The 20,704-nt window shown below is 41.7% G+C and overlaps 1 long non-coding RNA gene across 2 annotated transcripts in view; it reads left to right on the top strand.

The window, feature by feature from the left end:
- The window catches only part of LOC309642187, a 119,795-nt gene that overhangs the window by 17,417 nt on the left and 81,674 nt on the right, over window positions 1–20,704 (top strand). For both annotated transcript variants that reach the window (XR_014253031.1, XR_014253032.1), the window contains exon 3: window positions 19,383–19,571. This is a non-coding gene — a long non-coding RNA (uncharacterized lncRNA). The remainder of the gene's footprint in view (window positions 1–19,382; window positions 19,572–20,704) is intronic.

Below are 20,704 nucleotides of genomic sequence, written 5' to 3'. Positions count from 1 at the left end.
TCATCTAGGTATTCTTTTAATTTTAAAAACTGTACCAATTTGTTAGATAATAGAATGGATCCTGCTTTTATATCTCTGTATATTTTTTTAAAAATAGAGTTCTTTTTTCCTAGTGAACTTAAAATTTTCTTTTTATACATTCTACCCATTGGTCCATTTCCACACAGGATAAATTTCATATTTCAAGAGAGCTGTCATCTTTAAAAAGAAAATTATGTCCTTTTAAATCATGTTCTTTTTTCCCTGTCTAACGATTCTCATTATTTAAATGTTGATCCTCAGCTATTATGATATTCCAGATCTTTTACCATCCTGATTATCATCTTCTGGATTTGATTCAATTTGTGCATGTCCGTCAGCTGTGTTTGGTGCTCAGCGTTCAGTATTAGACTATGAGGACACCCACATCATAGAGGACAATTGCCTCCTTTGTCTTAGACCCCTTCTCTTCAGTGTGTAGCATAAGAGTGCATTGACTTTATCTGGGGACGCTTATTCATTTTAAAATTAAACATAAATATTTTATCTTATAAAAGATTCAGTTAATCAGAGTATATATAGCAATGTATTAAATTTCTCAGTAACCTTCTCCTTATTCTCAATCCTGCTCCACCGCTAGAAACCATTTCTCTTCATTTGTATATCTATCTATCTACACACAAACATATCTACACTTGTTTTCTATAAACCTATTTTTGTATAGCCATGTCGTTCAGCTGTTTGTTTTTCATTAAACAATAGTCCTTGGAATTTTTCATGTCTGTACGTGTATTTTTTTAAATGGCTGCATGGTACTCCCCAGTGTGGATGTGCTATAATTTATCTATTCATCAACTTCCTATTTATTGACACTTATGTTATCATTTTGTATTTTTACTATTACAAACCATATTATAGTGAATACTTCTGACATACATGCAAACATTCCCTTATCCTAGATTTCCAGAGTGGCTGTTTGGGCCAAAATGTCCATTTTTAGATGTTTGATAATTATTGCCAAATTGCCTTTCAAAAAGACACTAGTAACATATGAGAGTGGCCATTTAATTGCATTCTCATTTGCACAGATGTAATCAATGTTTAATTTTTATTGAACTGATTGGCCAAAATTGATACATTAATAATTTAATAATATTGCTAGTGAAATTGAGTATATTTTTAAAAATATTTTTTCACCACGTATATTTCTGTTGTGTATTTTGTGTTCATATTGAAACATTTCTATTGACATTTCTCTTTCTCTTGAATTATTTTTAAAATCACATCCTTAACATCTTCCAAATTCTTCCTTCCTCATTCTTTTCTCAGGTTTACCCCTCCTGAATCCTCCATGAGCCTAATAAATATAAACTTACAGCTCTATAATATTAAGGCATAGCTGTTACCCTAGGACTTCCATTTATTGCACTTTTTGGTTGGTTCCACTCTTTTCTGGATTCCATATTTTTCTCTTTCTTGGCTTATTGTCTTGTTTTGTTAGAGTACAACTTCAAATAACTTCAAAGAAGAAATGTAAGAGGTGAAAATTCCAAGTCCTTGTATGTCTGAAATGTTTTTATTCCACCACTCACCCTTCAATGATAGTTTGGCTGGGTATAAAAAGATATGACTAAAAGAATTTCAAAGATATTTCTCCATCATCTCCTGGTGTCTAGTGTGCTGATGAGAAATATGATGCCAGTCCAATTTTACTTCCTCTGTAGGCAACCTTTTTAAAAATGTAACTGCCCCCCCACCCCCGCCAGCCTCATTCTTTATTTTTGATGTTCTGAATTTTTTTCATTTGCCACTGTGTGATTTATTTTCCCATTCATTTTCCTTATAATCTGAAGATTTGTGTACTTCAACTTTGGAATATTATCCTGTATTATTTCTTTGATACTGTTTTGCCTGGTTTTCTCTATCTTTCAGGAATTCCTTTTAGTCTAATATTGTAAGTAGACTTTTTATTTAAGTCTATTATCTTTTTCTTTTTTTTTTTAAAGATTTATTTATTGATTGATTGATTGATTGTTATGTTGGGTCTTCGTTTCTGTGCTAGGGCTTTCTCTAGTTGTGGCAAGTGGGGGCCACTCTTCATCATGGTGTGCGGGCCTCTCACTATCGTGGCCTCTCTTGTTGCGGAGCACAGGCTCCAGACGCGCAGGCTCAGTAGTTGTGGCTCACGGGCCTAGTTGCTCCGCGGCATGTGGGATCCTCCCAGACCAGGGCTCAAACCCGTGTCCCCTGCATTGGCAGGCAGACTCTCAACCACTGCGCCACCAGGGAAGCCCCTAAGTCTGTTATCTTGTCTGTCATATTTACAATGACAAAATTCTCTCTTTGATTTACTTTCTGCCATATTTCTTCATTTTTGGCTCCTGGTCTTTCTGTTGACATTTTAACTTCAACAATCATACTTTTGATTTCCAAAAGCTCTGATTTTTCCTTTCCTCATATTATTGTTCTATGGGTGCAGTGGCTTCTTGAAATACTAGTTGTAGGCTCTAGGGGTGAAAGCAATGTCCTCATCTCTGGGCCACACCCTCTTTCTCTTTTAGTCCTACAGCCCTTCTAACAATATTATAACCACTGAAATATTTGTATTAAATCTCACTCTGTTTGAACTTAAACGTTATTTCTGTTTTCCTAATTGAACACTGACAGATGCACATACCATTTACAATACCAGTAAAGTCTATCTATCATCTATGTATCTATCATCTATCTAAATATAAATATTACTGGAAAAATCTAACAAAGGATAGTGAGAAGTTTATGGAGAAAAAATATTATTCAGAGATATTAAAGAAAGTCTAAATAAATAATTTTTGGCTCAATATTGTACAAATGACATTTCTTCCAAGTTGACCTATATGCTCAATACAACTAGAACAAAAAATCCCAACAGGGTCCCCCCACCCCCCTGCCCCGAGGAACTTGACAAGCTTGTTCTAGAATTTATATATAAAAAAAACAAAAGGCCAAGACTAGCCTGAAGAAGAAGAAGGTTGGATAATTTGCTCTGCCAGATATTAACACTTCTTATAAAGCCATAGCAATTAAGATAGTATTGATGTGGAAATAGACAAATTGACCAAAGGACAAGTGAGAGAGCCCAGAAACATACCCATGTGTATGTGGACACTTCACATACAAAGGTACCATTAAAGATTGCTCGAGAAATGATGGACTTAATAAATAGTTCTAGGATTATCAAATATGCATAATAGAAAAAAGAAATTGGATCTTCTATCAGAAGCTTTCAGGTACACTTCAGGTCCACTCATCTCTCAGCCTCACCTGTCTCTGGGCATTTTGGGCACTTGTTCCAGCTGTGACAACTATCTGCATGGCTTCTGACTAACTTTACATATATACGTATAAATACATCTCCTATTATTTTCAACACTTTTAATCTCTTTTGGTCTTGGTGTGTCTCATAAATAGCATAGAAATAGATTTTCTTTTCTTCTTTTTTTTTAAATCACAATCTGAGATCCTCTGAGTGCAATTGTTGATCAATGGGGAGAGAGATTCTTGGTGCTTCCTACTTCACCATCTTCCCAGAATCCTCTGTGTAGCCACTCCTTCTTAGATTTCAATTACATGATATTTGATATTCTCCCACAGATCACTGTAGCTCTGTTCATTTTTTAAAAAATCTTTCACCTTTTTGTTCTTCTGGTTGGATTATTTCTTTTTAAAAAAATTTTTATCAGAGTATAGTTGATTTACAATATTGTGCTACTTAAAAAAAAATTTTATTTATTTTTGGCTGCATTGGGTCTTCGTTGCTGCACGCGGGCTTTCTCTAGTTGTGGAGAGCGGGGACTAGTCTTCATTGCAGTGCACTGGCTTCTCATTGCAGTGGCTTCTCTTGTTGCGGACCATGGGCTCCAGGCACACAGGCTTCAGTAGTTGTGGCACATGGGCTCAGTAGTTGCGGCTTACGGGCTCTAGAGTGCAGACTCAGTAGCTGTGGTGCATGGGCTTAGTTGCTCCGTGGCATGTGGGATCTTCCAGGACCAGGGCTCGAATCCGTGTCCACTGCATTGGCAGGCAGATTCTTAACCACTGTGCCACTAGGGAGGTCCCAATGTTGTGCTACTTTCTGCTGTACAGCAGCGTAAATCAGTTATACATATATGATTGGATTATTTCTTTGCTCTAACTTTAAGTTCACTTACTAATTCTTTTATCATATCCAATCTGTTGTTAAATCTATTTTAAGAAATTTTAGATTTTTTTCAGTTATAGAATTTTGATTCCTTTTTATAGCTTCTATTTCTCTGCTGGGATTTCTTCCTTTTGTTTATTCATATTCATATGAGCATAGTTTCCTTTACACCTTTGGGCATAGTTACAATAGATGCCTTAATATCCTCGTGTGTTAATTTCTACATTAGGTTTATCTTGTAGGAGGTCTCCAATGATTGCCTTTTCTTTTAGGTATGAGTCACATTTTCATGTTTCTTCACATGTCTAGTAATTTTGGAGAGTGACCTGGACATTTTGAATGATACATTTTAAAGACTTTGGATTCAGTTATAATCTTCTGAAGGTATAAAGATAGTTTTGCTTTAGCAGGCATTTTACCTGATCAGACTCAGACTTCAAATTCTGCATCCCTTGTGGTTGTTGGCTTAGCTGGACTGTGTGGAGTCTGCCTCACGGCAGCATAATTAAGGACTTAGTCAACAAAGTTTATAGAGTTAAGGCTCCCTTTTTCTGATTCCCTCATTTCTGAGCCTTTTCCTCTTTAGCTCCTGTGGTCATCGTGAATTCTGTCTTATGGATCCTCAAACCAGTGAGACTGTGGGTTTTCATTCAAGTTTTAATTGTCCTACCAGGTACTGTCTGTCTTCAGGTGAAGAGCTATAAAAATGGGAAACGCACTCATTGCTGCTCCCTTTTTTTAAGTGTTGATTCTCTTCTAGTTTCTACCTGTTTTTGGTTACTCTCCATTATATTTATATATATATATATATATATATATATATAAAATTATACATATAATTATATAATTATAATACATATATTATATATAATTATATGTATAATTTAAAAAATATATTTCATCCGGAGTACCATCACCAGAGGCTCTCCCCATACACTTTTAACACAAGTATTTTACCTTTTATTTTTCTATTAATATCTAGAGTACACACACACACACACACACACACACACACACACACAATGAATGTTAGCTTGCTTTCACTCCCCCTCCCCATTTCCTTATGTTTTCACGTGAATATCATTTGAGATTTTTCCAAATATTAATTTTTATACATTTATGTATAAAAATTATTTGTATTTAATTATACACTAAGTAAAACTGTCATGAATTCTTCATCTACTCCTTGCTTGTTTTTTTTTAGAAGTAATTCTTTCAGAATATATAAGTGTGGTAAGTAAAGTTTATGATTTTCTATATGTATGTCAGAAAAATATTTATTTTGTTCTCCCACTTGTAATTTGAGTGGATATGAGATTGTAGGTAAAAAATTATTTTCTCAGACATTTAAAAATATTGCTTGACTTCTTTTCTTTCAGTATATTACTGGGAAGTCTGATTCTAATTTTTTGTTTTTTTAACATCTTTATTAGAGTATCATTGCTTTACAATGGTGTTTCAGTTTCTGCTTTATAACAAAGTGAATCAGTTATACTGATTCTAATTTTAGTCTTGTTCTTTTGTAGATAAACTATTTTTTTTCTCCCTGAAAGCTTTATAGGATTTTTTCACTTTATACTCAGTTTTATAAAGTTTTACCTGATATGTTTAAAGCCATCTTATTTTTCTAGGAACTTAGTGGATCCCTTCAATATAAATGATCATCTCTATAATGGTTTTCTACTAAAATAATTTATTTTCTCTGCTTTATTTCCTGCACTCTTTCCATCTAGAAATCCTATTAGATGAAATTTGGAACAACTGAATCTTGACTCCACATATCAACTGGTTTTTTTCGTCATATATTTGTACTTGTTTTAAGTTGTATTCTGCCCAAATGCTTCCTCTCCATTTTCTACATGATTAAATTCCTCTTCAGCCATTTCATGCTGTTTTCCAGCCCACCTACTAATTATTTTTGTTGTCCAAATTTTAATTTTCAAGATTTCTATCTGATTCTTTTTTGCAGACCTTAATTATACAAATTCTAAAATCTTTTTCTGTTGCCTGAATAAATTTTGCTTTAGTGTTAGTTTTCGTGTTTGAGATTGATACCTCTCAAATATTTGTTAATTCTTAATTGTCTGTTTTCCTTTATGTTGAGCAGGTTATGCGTGTCTGCTTCTTTTTTCAAATGTGACTTGGGAGTGGGATTTGGGAGGCCACCATGCTAATACCTTATCTTGGTTTTGAAATACAGAAGCTATACTGTAAACTTGAGTTATGTCTTTGACACAAAACTTAAAAGACCTTAAATGTAGACATGTGAAACTCTACTGTCCAAAGGGCGTCTAGAAATTATGCGTTTTGAAAAATATCCGAAAATACTCATTTTTTTCCCCATATTGGGAAAATGGCACAGAAATGAAGTTCCCTGAGACTAGGAGAGGCAGCCATCAGGATGTACTTCCAAGAAGTAAAGCTCTGGCCTTTGGCCAATGGTCTTTCTTATTTAGGATCATAACAGATTTTAATTCCTCATTTGTATATGCTATTTAATTCACCAACCCAGGAACATAGCGTAATTGGGCATAGCTGAGCATTGCTGGCAGGACCTGAGAACTTGATTGTCTCCCATTCCCTGCCCTAGCATCATCTGCATTTCCCAAGACCTAAGAAGCAATGGAAGTGAAATGGGTGCTATAGTTGAACATCACAAATTGTGGTCCTGCCTGAATTAGCATTATTTCTCTTGGCCCAGTTTCCCAGGGCATACTTCTGGGCCTATTTCTGTGCTGACATATTGTGCTGGGACTGCAGACCCTGAAGAGTATGAAAAGAACATAGGCAGTGTTCAGAGCGTGAAAATCCATTCATCACATTGATGCTTCTCCCTTATAAGATGGTCTTTCCCCCAGGATAGCATCTAATTGCTACTTGAATGAACTCACTGTCTTTACCTCAACAGCCTTGCCCAGTAGGCCATAGCAAACATTTATTATTCTTTGAGTGACAAAGCTCTTCCCATCTGTCTCTTCTGAATTTGTTTTTTTTGAACTTCCACTTCTGCCGCCACTCCTGTCATCGAGGCAATATCAAAAGTAGCAACATGCATTGATATTATCCACTCTGCTAAAGATCTTGTGTACCTCACTGATACCCCCTTCAATGCCTTTTTTGAAGTTGGAGAGATGGAGGATTTTTTTTTTTAACTTTTCAGTAACTTGTACAATTTTCTCAGGAAATCAGCATGATAGAAAATATTTGCTAACATCTGACTTCCCTTCAACCAAACCCACCTGTTCTGGAAAAACTGCCAGAGAAACACATTTCCAGAAGGTTCTTTTTGGAGACAAAATGGTTGTCTTAATTCCTTGACTATTTCTTGATGTGCTCAGAGGAAAGGAAGGAAAATGTCAAGTGTTTATTTTGATGATTCAAAGAAGAAGCTGAGGCAAGAGCAAGGGAACCTTGAAAATAATGTTTCTACCTGATAGGGATAGTTACAACTTATATGGAGTAGCTATAGTAGGCCAGGCCTGTACTATAATGTCTCATATGCTCATAGTAACCCCACAAAGTGGGTCATATCATCATTTTCCTTTTATAGGTGAGGAATAGAGGCCACAAAATAGAGGTAATAATAATAATACTGGTGGCTACCATTTACTGAGCATTCAAAACATGCTAGGCATCTGCCTTACTCTGTCCCTGTAGTCCTGGTCCTTGTAACAACTCACGTGGTAGTACTTACTGTTATCCAGGGCTGTCTGGCTCTGATGCCGCATGCTTACCATTTTCCTGTCTGATTTCTTTGACAATTATTAAGTCCTTTTGCATGGACTTTCTTCATTGCCTGATTTCCATTGACTTCCTAAATCCTTCCCCCTTTCCAGTGCATGGATAGGCTGAGAAAACCTTTAATTTCAGAAGGGCTTGTTGTCCATTGTCTCACCTAAGTCAGAGGGGCTGGTCAAATATCAACTTCAAGCTCTAAGTTAAAAAAAAAAAAACCAACCCAAATGTCAACCATGATGGCTACATCCCCATCTCAGGGTAGGATGCATGATCCTTGCTGGCCAATTAGAATCCTGCTTCTCCCCTAGCTTAGTGATTGGTTCAGGGATGGGCATGTGACCCAAAGCTAATCAGAATCCTCTCAGGACTTCTCTGTAGAGCCAACAGAAGGATAATCCCTTTCCCTTGGGTTTTTTTTAAGTTGGGTGAATATGGATATGGGGCAGGGAGTTGCCATCTTCCTTGTCACCTAGAGAAAGTCTGCCTGCAGATTAAAAACAACATGGAGAAAAGTAGAATTGAAAGATGGGGAAAGAAACAAGGATTTAACAGTATCTTTTAAGCTTTTAGATCCAGCTATAGCTAAAGACAGTTCTATCCCTGGACTTCCTAGTTGTAACAAGTAAATATTCCTTCTTACTGAAGCTCATTTGAGTAGCGTTTCTGCCACTTGCAACTAGTGGTGTGCTGGGAAAAAGAGAGAGAGAGAGAGAGAGAAAGGATTTGATTTTTTGTGTTTACCAAAAAATTACCAATTACCATGGTGTAAATGCTCCCACTGTGGCAGATTTTAAGCTACCAAGGTTTAACAAGCAGCTTGCAGATTTCTGAATATCTAACAGTTGGCTTTTGTGAGCAGGTACCAGCCAGCTCCAGGACACCACTGCCTGAGACTAAAAGAATCCGACTAATTTGCTTTCCTACAAGGCTATTGAGATGAGAGAAGTGGTAACCAGGGCCCTTGTCTAGGCTGCTTCTGCCCTTCTGCATCCCAGAAAGTTCTCACATCTCCACAGGTACTCCTCTAGGAAGAGGGAGAAAAGCTTAATAACACCAACCAGCGGACTTTCACTTTGAGGAATTAAAACTTCTGCGATTGCGTTTTCCAAAACATAGTTCGTGGTTACTTCCTTCTTCAGAATCACCTACTGATGCAGAGTCTGCCCCAAGAGGCTGCATTTGTAATGCGCTACAGCTGATGGCTGTCCACCGTACTCTGAACCCTGCCCTTCTGCCTCTGGTTTGGTGCGTGTGCTGTGAGCTCAAGGAAGGCTGAGATATTGTTCAACCCTGCATGTGGCTTGAATGTGGCTCTTGAAAGAGCCCTAGGGTATTTTTATAGCACAGTGACCTCTGTCTCATGTGCAGTCCAGGATTCCAAGGGGGAAAAGGCCAAGGGGGATGAGAGGAGAATGTGGTGGACCTTCCTTTCATAGATTCATATTTTTTCTCTTCTCATCCCCTACCCTCAAACTCTACCTCTGCTTCTTTGTGTTTTCCTCCTGGTTTGCTTTTCTTTAGCTTCTCTGAGACTCAGTTTCCACATCTATATGGGGATAGTAAGAATTGGCTCAGAAGGTAATGGGGAGGAAACCACCATGCCCAGCACCCAGCACCCAGTAGGTGCACAAGGCATGTCAATTTCACCTTGTCCTCCCTTTTTCTTCTCAGCCTTCTCTTGGTTACTCTCTGTCCCCTCGAGTTGCTATCAGCAACCCAACAGGCCTTTGAGCTGGGATGGATAGCTTTGAAATCATTTCCAGGTTTCTAGAGGATGCACTTTCTGTGTTGATATTTGTGGACTCTGCAGTTGATTTTTTTAATAGCGACATCATCATATTGACCTGTTTCCTGAGGATGTTTCCTTGGGCTCCACAGATGGTGAGGAAGGGGAATTGCTGCTGATAGACTGGGGGACTGGTCTGTGAGCCTGCTGCCCTTAGCCGTGCGGATCCCACTTCCACAAGGCCGGTGACTCACCCTGTATTAATTGCACTGCAATTATCCTGGGGAGCCTGAGTTTCCTCTTGATGTCTCCTGTCTGGTTGCCTTTTGACCTGCACAGCTGTCTAATAGAGATGGCTTTTGCGATTTCTTAGTTAATGTGGTTCATTATTTCCAGTGCTGCCTTCTGCCTTCAGTGGCGGGAGGTTTTACCGACTCTGACTTGGAGACTTTCATGAGTTGCGTCTTCAGTCAGGGCTTGGTGCTGCCTGCATTGTCTGTGGAAGAAATTGCATTTGCAAATCAGAGGAAGTTCACAGAGCGTGTCGCTGTGTTGCTTCTCCAGACAGTGTTTTCATCTTCTGTGCACCTCTCCCCAGTCACCTCCACGTGCTTCGGTTGAGGAGGAAAAAGTCCCTCTGTCCCAGACGTCAACGTCAGCGAGAGCTGTGTAGACGGAGCAGGAAGCAGGAATCTGTTTACTCCTTAGCTGTGCTAATTATCTGCAGAAGGCGGCGGGACCAGGCGGTGTCTGTTCTCTAGACGTCTTGCCTTACGCTGGGTCATGCCATAGAGACCAAGACGTCTGGAGCCCTAGAAACTTCTGATGTCAAATGTCTTTAGGAAATCACAAAAATCAAACTAACTCACCTAAAACTTTCCATTCCCCTCAAATCTGAGCACAGCCTTGGGTGGCTTCAGGAAGTTTCTGCAGATCACTCTCATCCTTTACAGGCTGAGGCCGAATATAGCCCTGAGCTTGTAATTTCTTGTTCTCTAACTACTTCCCTGAATCAAGCAGCCAGTTTTTATTGAAAATCGAACATCTTTAACTCTCTGCCAGAAACGGGAGGTCATTTAGAAGGAGGAGAGAAGCCTCTATTACCTTGAGGTTCATTGTCACCATCCAGAATGATAGCTGGCCTGGATGTAATGGGAAAAGGAGACTTCTTGGGGAAGAAGGCAAAGGTGGCAGTGGTGACCAGTGGACACCAGCGGGGAGGACCTCAGATGCTGTGGGCTGAGACGGACACCTGGTGATGCCTGGGGAGGTCACACATTTTCACATGACAGCCAAGGCAGTGAGAGGAGACAAAGGGAAAAGAGTGAATGAAGGGGGCAGAGAGTGGCAGCAGTCAGAAGCAATTACAGGGGTTGTTGGGGGATTCGATGTAATGACGAGGGAACAAGAAACAGACTGTCACACAGTGGAGGCAGAAGTCAGGGAAGCAAGGAGAGATGCAGGATTGCTCTGTGGTGGGAACGCGGAAAGCCTTGCGCACCTCAGCGGTTCCTGAAGATGCCAACTTCCACCACCTAGACTCTGCTCTGTGTCAGGACTCGAGGGCGGTTGTAGGACAGAGGTCAGAACCGGCAGCCTCTTAGAGTACCCTTGCGCCGTCCTCAAAGAGTTAAACTCTAAGCCACCCAGGAGACTCCTGAGATCTAGAACAATCTATTTCCCAACAGAGATGACTAGCCAAGCCTTTACTTCTGCAGACAGGATCCCTATCTTCAAGGGGCTGACATAAAATTGAACAGATACACACTAATAAAAACTATATAATGAGTTGATTAGGGATCATTATTGAGTACCTCCTACATGTTCATCTTTGCGTTGGATGCTCTATTGACATTGTTAATGATTTATATATAACTTCATGAGGTAGGTATTGAATTAGCTGTGGGGATTCAGGGAAGGAAGTGATTATGATTGGATGGTGTGAGGATTTCCTTAATGGGATGGGACTTGAGTGGGATTTGAAGGATGAAGAGGACTCAGAGAAGGCTGGGCACACTTGGGGGTTGGTTTGTGGTAACTTTTTTTTTTTTTAATTAATTAATTTATTGGCTGTGTTGGGTCTTGGTTTTTGTGCGAGGGCTTTCTCTAGTTGTGGCAAGTGGGGGCCACTCTTCATCGCGGTGCCGGGCCTCTCACTATCGTGGCCTCTCTTGTTGCGGAGCACAGGCTCCAGACGCGCAGGCTCAGTAGTTGTGGCGCACAGGCTTAGTTGCTCCATGGCATGTGGGATCTTCCCAGACTGGGGTTCGAACCCGTGTCCCCTGCATTGGCAGGCAGATTCTCAACCACTGCACCACCAGGGAAGCCCCCTGTGGTAACTCTTAAATCATTCTTCCATATATTGGTTCTCCTCAAAAGTAGGGAGTGTATCCCACTCTCCCTGAGTGTTTGAACCACTACCTAGCTGGGTAATTTCTATCAGTCCCTCCTACAGACGTCAGAGAATTACATTTCTCTAACTTGGTGAAGAAAAAAGAAATGATGGGTGCTGCAGAAGTATTCCTGGTGGCAAGGCTACAGGAGGCCCGAAGAGACCGTCCTCGCAGCTGAGGCTCTTTGATGCTTCAGAGTTTTGGGTTGAGGTCCAAGTTGATGACGACTCTCGGGAAAGCCACTGACTAGAGATCACTGTGAAATTCCAGGCCAGACAGACGCTTCCTAGCTCAGGAACCAGGAGGCACAGTTTGAGTATTGGCTATACATCTATTACTTAGGTTTTCAAGAATGAGGATGGGGCTTCCCTGGTGGCGCAGTGGTTGAGAATCTGCCTGCCAATGCAGGGGACATGGGTTCGAGCCCTGGTCCGGGAAGATCCCACATGCCGTGGAGCAACTAGGCCCAAGAGCCACAACTACTGAGCCTGCGCATCTGGAGCCTGTGCTCCCAACAAGAGAGGCCACAATAGTGAGAGGCCCGCGCACCGCGATGAAGAGTGGCCCCCGCTCGCCGCAACTAGAGAAAGCCCTTGCACAGAAATGAAGACCTAACACAGCCAAAAATAAATAAATAAATAAATTAATTAAAAAAAAAAAAAAAGAATGAGGATGTTCTTTGTTTCTAGGGACAAACACTCATGAGGAAACCCTGAATGCCATCTTTGTATTCCAGGGTCAATACTGGCAAGTGTCTCTTGAACTTGCTAACAGGAAGAGACCAGAGGTGAGTTGGAGCTGGCTTCCTTTTCTTTTCTGAAGAAATGAATAGATGAAAGCTATTTGAGCTACTTCTTTTCAACCTAGTTCCCTGCAGAACTACAAAAAAGGAAGATGCGCTAAGATGTCCAGGATGGCTGCTGTAGACATGTAGACTATCCAGCTACTGACCCTTTTAGTCCCAGAGACTGAGTGTGGCCAATTCAAGTAGAGGGCACTTATGGAGGCTGAGCTTTGTGCTTGGGCTGAGGGAAGACGCAGGCGTGATGCAGAGTTTACATCAGTACAAAGCAGAATGGGCCATGTGCCATGGCAAGGGCTCTAATGGAGAAAAAGTTACAACCAACTGGTGGAGGTCAGTGGTCAGGGGATGAGGCATGCCATCCAGAAAGGCTCTTTGAGGACAGGATAATGTTTGAGATGACACTTGAGCAATGGTAGGTTTCCTTTTGTTCACTGTTTCATAGCTAATGATTATTTATGGTACTTTTAAATGACACAAACAATACACGTTCATTATAGAAAATACTAAAAAACATAAAGAAGAAAAATTAACGTACTCATAATCCCAGCATCCAGAAGAAAGCAGAAGTAACATCTTGGTGTATTTCTTCTAGACTTTTGTCTTTGTGTGTATATATGTTTATGTATATATGTCTATATGTTCACACACACACATACACACACGTATACACATACCAAGTTCACAAAATTGGGCTTCTGTGGAATGAATACCTTAGACTTCTACTCACCTAACAGAATAATGAATTTTCACATATCATTAAACATTCTTCAAAACTAAGGTTTATAAATTCATTGCATGCTTGTTCAATAATTTATTTAACCATTTCAGTCCAATTAGACATTCTGTTTGTTTCCATTTTCTGAACAATCACAAGTAATGTTTTGCTGCATCTTCTTACCCGTCAATCCAATAGACAGATTTGATAGACAGAGATCGGGGTCAGGGAGGGCTGAGGGTGGGCAGTGAGTGTTCCAGGAGGAGAATCAGCACGAGCAAGTGTGTGGAGGTGGAAAGCGCGGAAGTGTGTGTGAGAAGCATGACGTGTGTTTGGCTGGAGTATGGGTGAATTTAGGGGCACAGTGGGCATTAAGGATGAAAAGGTACGCTGGGGCAGACAGGTAATGACTGGCGGACATTAACAGAGGGGCGATGGGGAACCACTGATGGCTTCTGAACAGGATGAGGACGGAATCAGAGAAGTGTTTATGGTGGTGAATCTGAAAGTGGCATGAGGGTGGAGTAGAGGAGGGAAGAGGGGAAGAAACTGGGGTTTGGGAGATGGGTGAGGAATGAGGACACGGGCAGCTAGAGGGAAAAGGAGAGGGTGATTGGAGGCCACCATTCTGAGACTCAGAAACTGGTTGGGAATATGGCCGGTGAAGACCGAGGCATCATTTGGCCTCTGATCGTGAGGTTTACTAACTGGGAAAATTCCGAAAGCATAAAGAAATGGAGGCCTGGCAGGTGGACTGACCTGTCCAAATTTGGGACCCAGTTAAAGGTAAAGCCAGGCGAGAAAAAACAGATGCTCTGTTTTCCCCGGTTGGAACAGCCTTTTCCGCGGCGGGTGTCGGACATCCGGTTTTAGCTGGGAGACATGGCGGCTCCCGGAGCCCTGAAAGCAGGTCAGCCGGAGGTGAACGTCTGTCCGCTGTGGTCTTGACCCTCATCTGCTTGTTGGAACATGAGTTGGGCACTGTTCATAGATTAGGTAACAGGGGCAAACAAAACAAAACAAAACAAAAACAAAAACATCAAACTTCTCACTTAGTTCTTCAAACTGAGTTCTTCACTAAGGCAGGATTGAGTGAGCAGAGCGGTAAAGAGCAAAGGAGGCAGAAAGGCCTGTTTGTCATTTCAAAGGTTGGACCAAGGCGTGGTGTCCTGGCGTGGAAAGCCCTCCCTGGGCCCCCAGTCAGAGCGGCCCCAGGTTCTTGGCGGCATTTCCCCTCAAGGCATGCTGGGTAGCCGGAGCACATGGGGCCATCCTGGAAGGTGGTAAATAATTCGTTCCACTGGGTGGACATCTCGTCCTGCATGTATGCATAGCTCCTTTTTATCTCACGTGTTTAAATTGTGGTTTCCCTCCTGTCATTAGTTTTGCCATATCAAATAGCTTTCAACAGCTTCAAACATCAAGACCAGTGTATAATAACAAAAATAAAAATGAGAAAAAGAAAAAAAAAAAAAAAGCCCTCACCTGGTCTCTCCAGCATTTCACTGCTGCTTTGGAAATTGAGAGCCATGCGTGGGATATTGGCGGCTAACAGCCATGGAAATACAAAATGATTTTTGATCTCAAGGCCTAATGTTATTCATATTTTTTCATAGCCTCAAACAATGTCTTCAGATAATTCAGGTAAAGGCGAGCCAGAAACAAAACAACATCATAAAGGCGTTATTACATACAGACTCTTTCAGCTACGCTACATGCCTCACAGCGTCTTTGAACCCTGTGTGATGAGAGAACTCTTTTCACACTCCAGGGAATACTCTTGGAGCTGTTTTTACTTCAGCTGAGGGTAGCGAAACAAAATTCTCTGGCTTTAGAGACGCGTTTGGCGCTGGCTCCACTGAGCTTGATCTCTTCTTCTGTGTTTATCGTCGGGACTCCATTTGGGAGGCCCTGGGAGGGGCTGTGACATTCCCAGGTGCGCCCCGCACCTGCAGCGCAGGGGTCTTAACCTTGGGGCCTGGAGGTTTGGGCCAGCGATGGGGATTACAGAGCTGAGAAGGAAAACGCTTTCATCAAGAAGAACTTGGCTGTGGAGCCTCTTCCAACCCTTGTTCCTCCCAAAATAACACTGGCCAGCCTCATCAAATCAGACCAGGGCTGGGAACTGGGGTGTGCTTAAAAAGGACGGAGGAAGCAAGAGAGGGCAAAGGAACTGTTCTCTTGGGAAACCACTCACTCCTCTTCAAACTGTCTCTTCTCTGGTTTGAAAGTGCCAATAGTGTCTCAGCCAAGGAACGCATTTTCCATTCCATTTGGCCTCCTGTGTTTCCCTATTAGAGTTCTTTACCCAGGATTCTTCGGTGTCCTAGCCTTAAGTCCAAGTTTCATGTTCTTAAGTTAGACTTCCCAGCTGCCAGGACCCGAGAGGTCTACTCCTCTCCTCCCCTTCCGTAGCATCAACAACCCCGGCACTCACCTGGTACCTACTGTATACTTCCTACGGTTGTTAGATTTGGCTGGTAGGGGTGCTATACATCCTGATCTTCGAGTAGACGGCCAGTTGCAGACGTTCATTTCGCTACCTCTTTTCTTCTCATTTTCCAGCAGTATCTAACAGTGCCTTGCAGGGGGCGGACAGCTAGTTAATGTTTGCTGAGCATCTGAATCTCCTTCCTCCATCCCACAAAGAAAGCAAGGACTGAACTCAGTGGTATGAGTTCATGTAGGCAGTCACAGGTATGAGATTTTAGGAGTTTCGACACCCTCTAGTGTTACAGGCATTTCTAGAAGGTTGAAGACTTACCAGGACATGATTTCTCTAGCTGACATGTTTTTCAAGGTCCAGCTCAATGCCATCTCAGCTGAGAAGACTTCCATCTTGTCCTGAACCCAAAGCAATGACTCTGCTCTGAGCTCCTCATGTCTGTGCCATTCGAAAGGCACTTAACCTACCATCTCGGAGTCTAGATTTGCTCACCAGTCTCACTTTTGTTAATCAGCCTCAGGGAGATGAGGGCCAATTCTCACATGGTCTTCACACATTCATCCCACCATTATTCTTTGTGGAGCAGACACGGCTTTATCATGTTATATGCTGGCAATAACAGCGTGTCTAATGAATTGACCTGATCGCTTTAGTCTCCGAGAAGCCCACTGGGATTGCGTGAGAAGGGAAAACTCTATTTATCTAGAAATTTCTACAAACTCCTGGAAAAGCCAGAGAGACAAACAGTCTTGGTTTCCATTTCTGCCCTAGCCTTTCCTCCCCGAGTTGCCTACCGTGTCCTTCCTGTACCACTGGTCTGGCATCCAGCATCTCACTGCCTTTGCTCCTGGACAACATATTCCCTAGCCCTGGACTCAGTGTGCATTGAATTAGAACAATCCCTCTCTGGAATCTAATTTCTGTTCTACAGAGGTTAATGTATCCTTTTTCAGGCTATGTACTCATTTAAACCAAAATTACCCAGCTACTCGCCTTCTTGATAGCAATTACATCCCACGAAAGCAAACTACTGAGCTTCATGTATTGGTAATGGCCTTTCTTTCTATAGTTTTCCTTAGGGATAAAGTTGAATGGGGAAATTAGTCACATTAAGCTGGAAAAATAGTGAACAAAATACATATTTTATATTTTTAAAAAATACCCTCCTGCTACCAATTACGGACTTTATTAGGAACAGGTATTTTCACATTATGGGGCTTGTCTTTATATTAAACAGAGCAAACCCAAATGAATAGTTACTTAAGAGGATCTTTTTAATAAATACTCAAGTCCATTTTAATATCTAATAATAGTGGCTGCCTCAAGTATTCAAATTTTAGCATAACCAGCAGGAAAACTGTTTGATGTTTTAATTATGTCCCTGAAAATGCTGAATGGGTTATAAAAAGCAATTTGAAGAAAATAAAAAAAGGGATTTTTAAAAAAATTATTAGTGGTTTGGGAGAAAAGACATTTTCCACATCCCATTAAAAACCTTTCTACATTGTAAAAATACTGTCTACTGATAAACGAGGCCAAATAAGCAAAGAATTTGCAACTGTTGCAACTGTGTTCTCATTTGGGGGGAAAAATTTGAAAAATAAAAAGAGAAGACCTCAGAGGAACTGTATTCTAAGAAGGGGGGGTGATGGAAATTGAGCATGCCTTGAAAGAAAGAAAGGAAGAAAATCTTTTAACTACATTTAAAATTAGCCAGAACCTTGTGCTTGTCCCAGGCAGATTCCTGGGAGGATTGGAACGTTTCTGATGAACGGGCTGCCTGGGCCACGGCTGATGTAACCACTTCAAGCCCCACCTGGAGGTCTGGACCTGAGAGGAGACTGTGGGGACGTTCCCGGGCTAGATCCTGCTGGCCCCGGGTCATTCTTCTGGGCAGGAATCAGGAAAGCTGTCCCCAAGGGGAGGGAAGCAATGAGAAGGGGAGACGTTTCCAAGGAACGGAACCAGATGTACGAGCTGCGGTGATGGTTGTAGGGCTCTGCAGTGGTGGACACATGAAAGCAGGGAAGGAAAACCTGGACTGGGGCTTAATACTTCCTTCTCTCACGAGGTAGAGGACTGGCCTGGGTGCACCTGGCTCTCAGACGACATTAGAGCTTCCTTCCCAATGGCCAGATAGGAGGTACCACGAAGAACTCAGGAAACTAATTTTCCATGTGGAAACATAAGTCCTTTCCCTGCCTTGGCTGCCCCATGAAGGTCTAGGCAGGTCTCTCAAATGGGGCTGCATTCCCCAGGGATTATAATAATAATAATAATTATTATTATTATTTTTATTTTAATAATCACTTTGTCCAAGCTGCATTCCACACCAAACAACCAGCATCTTAGGGGTGGAATCCAGGTGTCAGTTTTTAAAAAAAACTCCCCAGATGATGTGCAGCCAACATGGCACTAACTTGAGAACCACGTGGGCAGCTTATAAAACGCAGATTCTGCTCCAGCAGGTCCGGGGCAGGGCTTGAAATCCTGCCTTTCTGAACAAGCTCTTGGCTGATGCCCGCACTGCTGCATCGACCACACTTTGAGTAGGAACATGCTGTAGTTTTCTGCCATTTGCACTTGCTATTTGTGCCTTTTAGACTAAACATCATGTATTCTAAATGATTAGTGGTTCTCTTCAGAACAGGGCCTTTGAGTCCAGTGGTCTGTATTTTTAGTGCAGATAGATCCTGGGCCTGGGAGACATTTTATTCCATTTACCTGGAATGTAATTCGACCAAGCAGGCTTCTCACTGGGTACCAAGAAATGCCTCTGTACTTATCCTTAAGGACCTTAGTTTTGTCCATGGTGTCTTTTTGGAAGTGTTTTTGTTTGTTTGTTTGTTGCCTTGTTTTTGGTTGTGCTGTTATTCAGAAAAGCAGGCTGGATTTGTTTCATTTATTTATCAACAAATATTGACAAAGTCCCTACTCTGTGCAGGCACTGTGTTGGGAGTGAGGGCATGACTGGCTGAATCAGAGTCTGTCCTGTTGCAGTCTAGCAGCGCATGTCCTTTATATGACATAGACGTGTTGCTGATGAGCTCAGCTGCACATGTGGCCTGCGGGGTCATTTTCACCTTTACACAGAGATCTGAAATGCTTACCCTCTCAACACCGCTTAACATTTATCTATTGAACCATGTGTACCCTAGAGATGATGGGAAAGAACCACCAATGTCACCTTCCTATTATATGCCCGACACTGTAAGAGATTTCTAGAATGCCATCTCTTGTTAAGTATTACTGCAAGGTGGGTATTATTATGCCCATTTCACAGATGAAGTATAGAAGAGCAAAATAACTTAAAGTCATGTAGCCAGTAAGTATCAATATTTAAACACCATTATGTCATTATAACATTCTTTTTTCATTAAACTAAGCTCTCTTCCTGCAGAGAACAGTTGAAGATTGAACTGAGAAAGAACTATTGCACCAGTATTGCCAACCCTCCTTTTTGCTGATGAGGTCATTGAAAGACATGCTCAAAAATATTTGTCAAATGATCAAACAGATGCATGAGTGAATTAAAGAAAACCAACAGTTAAACTCGAGAAGACATCATCCTTCCTGGACCCTCAGTCTGGTGAGCCTTCTAGATCATGAAAATCCTAAGAACAAATGATTTATTTTATTTTAATAGTGATTATTATTATTATGTTAATTGTCACAAATTATGTGCCCAACACTATACTTTCTATGTGCCCAGCACTGTACCAATCACTTTATATACAGCACTCAATTTAATCTTTACTATAATCTTTACAGATTAAAAAAAAACTAAGGTTCAGAGGGGTTAACTAGACCAGTGGCCCAGCTAGTAAGTGGCAGAGAGGAGAATCAAGCCCAGGACTTGCATTCTGAAACCAAATCTCTTCCTGCTGTACCGCCACTCAAAATGCAGCTTCCTTAGTGGCCCCCAAGGGCTTTCCCCTCGAAGGTACATGAAGACTGTAGAGGATGGTACTGAGGTCCCCTGCACACATCCCTTGACCCTGGCGAGGCCACCTGCAGACAGTTCCCAAACACTCTAGTGGCTTTGTGGGTCTCTTGGCCTGAGGTCTTTTCTGGCCTCCTGACTGCTTGGCCAGATCACAGGGTGAGCAGGAAGTGCCAGAGGATGAATGCCCCAGAGGGACCCTCAACCAATGAGGGATGGGAACTGGTGAATAAAAACCCCAGCTCACTTGCCTGTCTGACAAAATATTCAGAAGCACGCTGCACCGTCTGCCGGGGTCTGCTGTGACATGGAGCCCCCGTCTCCCACAGAAGTACCCTCCTCACTAGCACACCCTTTACTGGTCTCATGTCCTCCCCCCTCAGAGAACTTTCTTGACTTATCTCTCAAATAAGCTGCTTATGCCCAAATATTTTCCTCAGGGTCTACTTTTGGAAAAACTCAAGTTAAGAAAGGAACCACTTTTTCAATGTCCAGAAGCTAGGGAGCCCAACCATGGTGACAGTGGCCCAAGAATCAAAAAATGGTTGCAATTGAATATCTTCTTTAATGGAAGAAAGATTTCCCTTTGCTTCTCCAGAGGAAAGACGGGCTGGTTAAGAGCAAGCACCCAGGAAGTCTCACCCCTTTGGAAGGGTGAATGGATTTTCCGGAGCCACGTGGCTTCTGCTGACATGGAGATTCCCTAGAGAGTTTTGGCAAGTGTACCCACATGCCTCTGCTCCTGGCGGCAACCACGTGCTGCAGATTTCCGTGTCAAG

This window comes from Balaenoptera physalus (assembly GCF_965194825.1).
Source record: "Balaenoptera physalus genome assembly, chromosome: 14".
NCBI lineage: Eukaryota > Metazoa > Chordata > Mammalia > Artiodactyla > Balaenopteridae > Balaenoptera > Balaenoptera physalus.
This window is presented reverse-complemented; position numbering and strand designations above follow the sequence as displayed.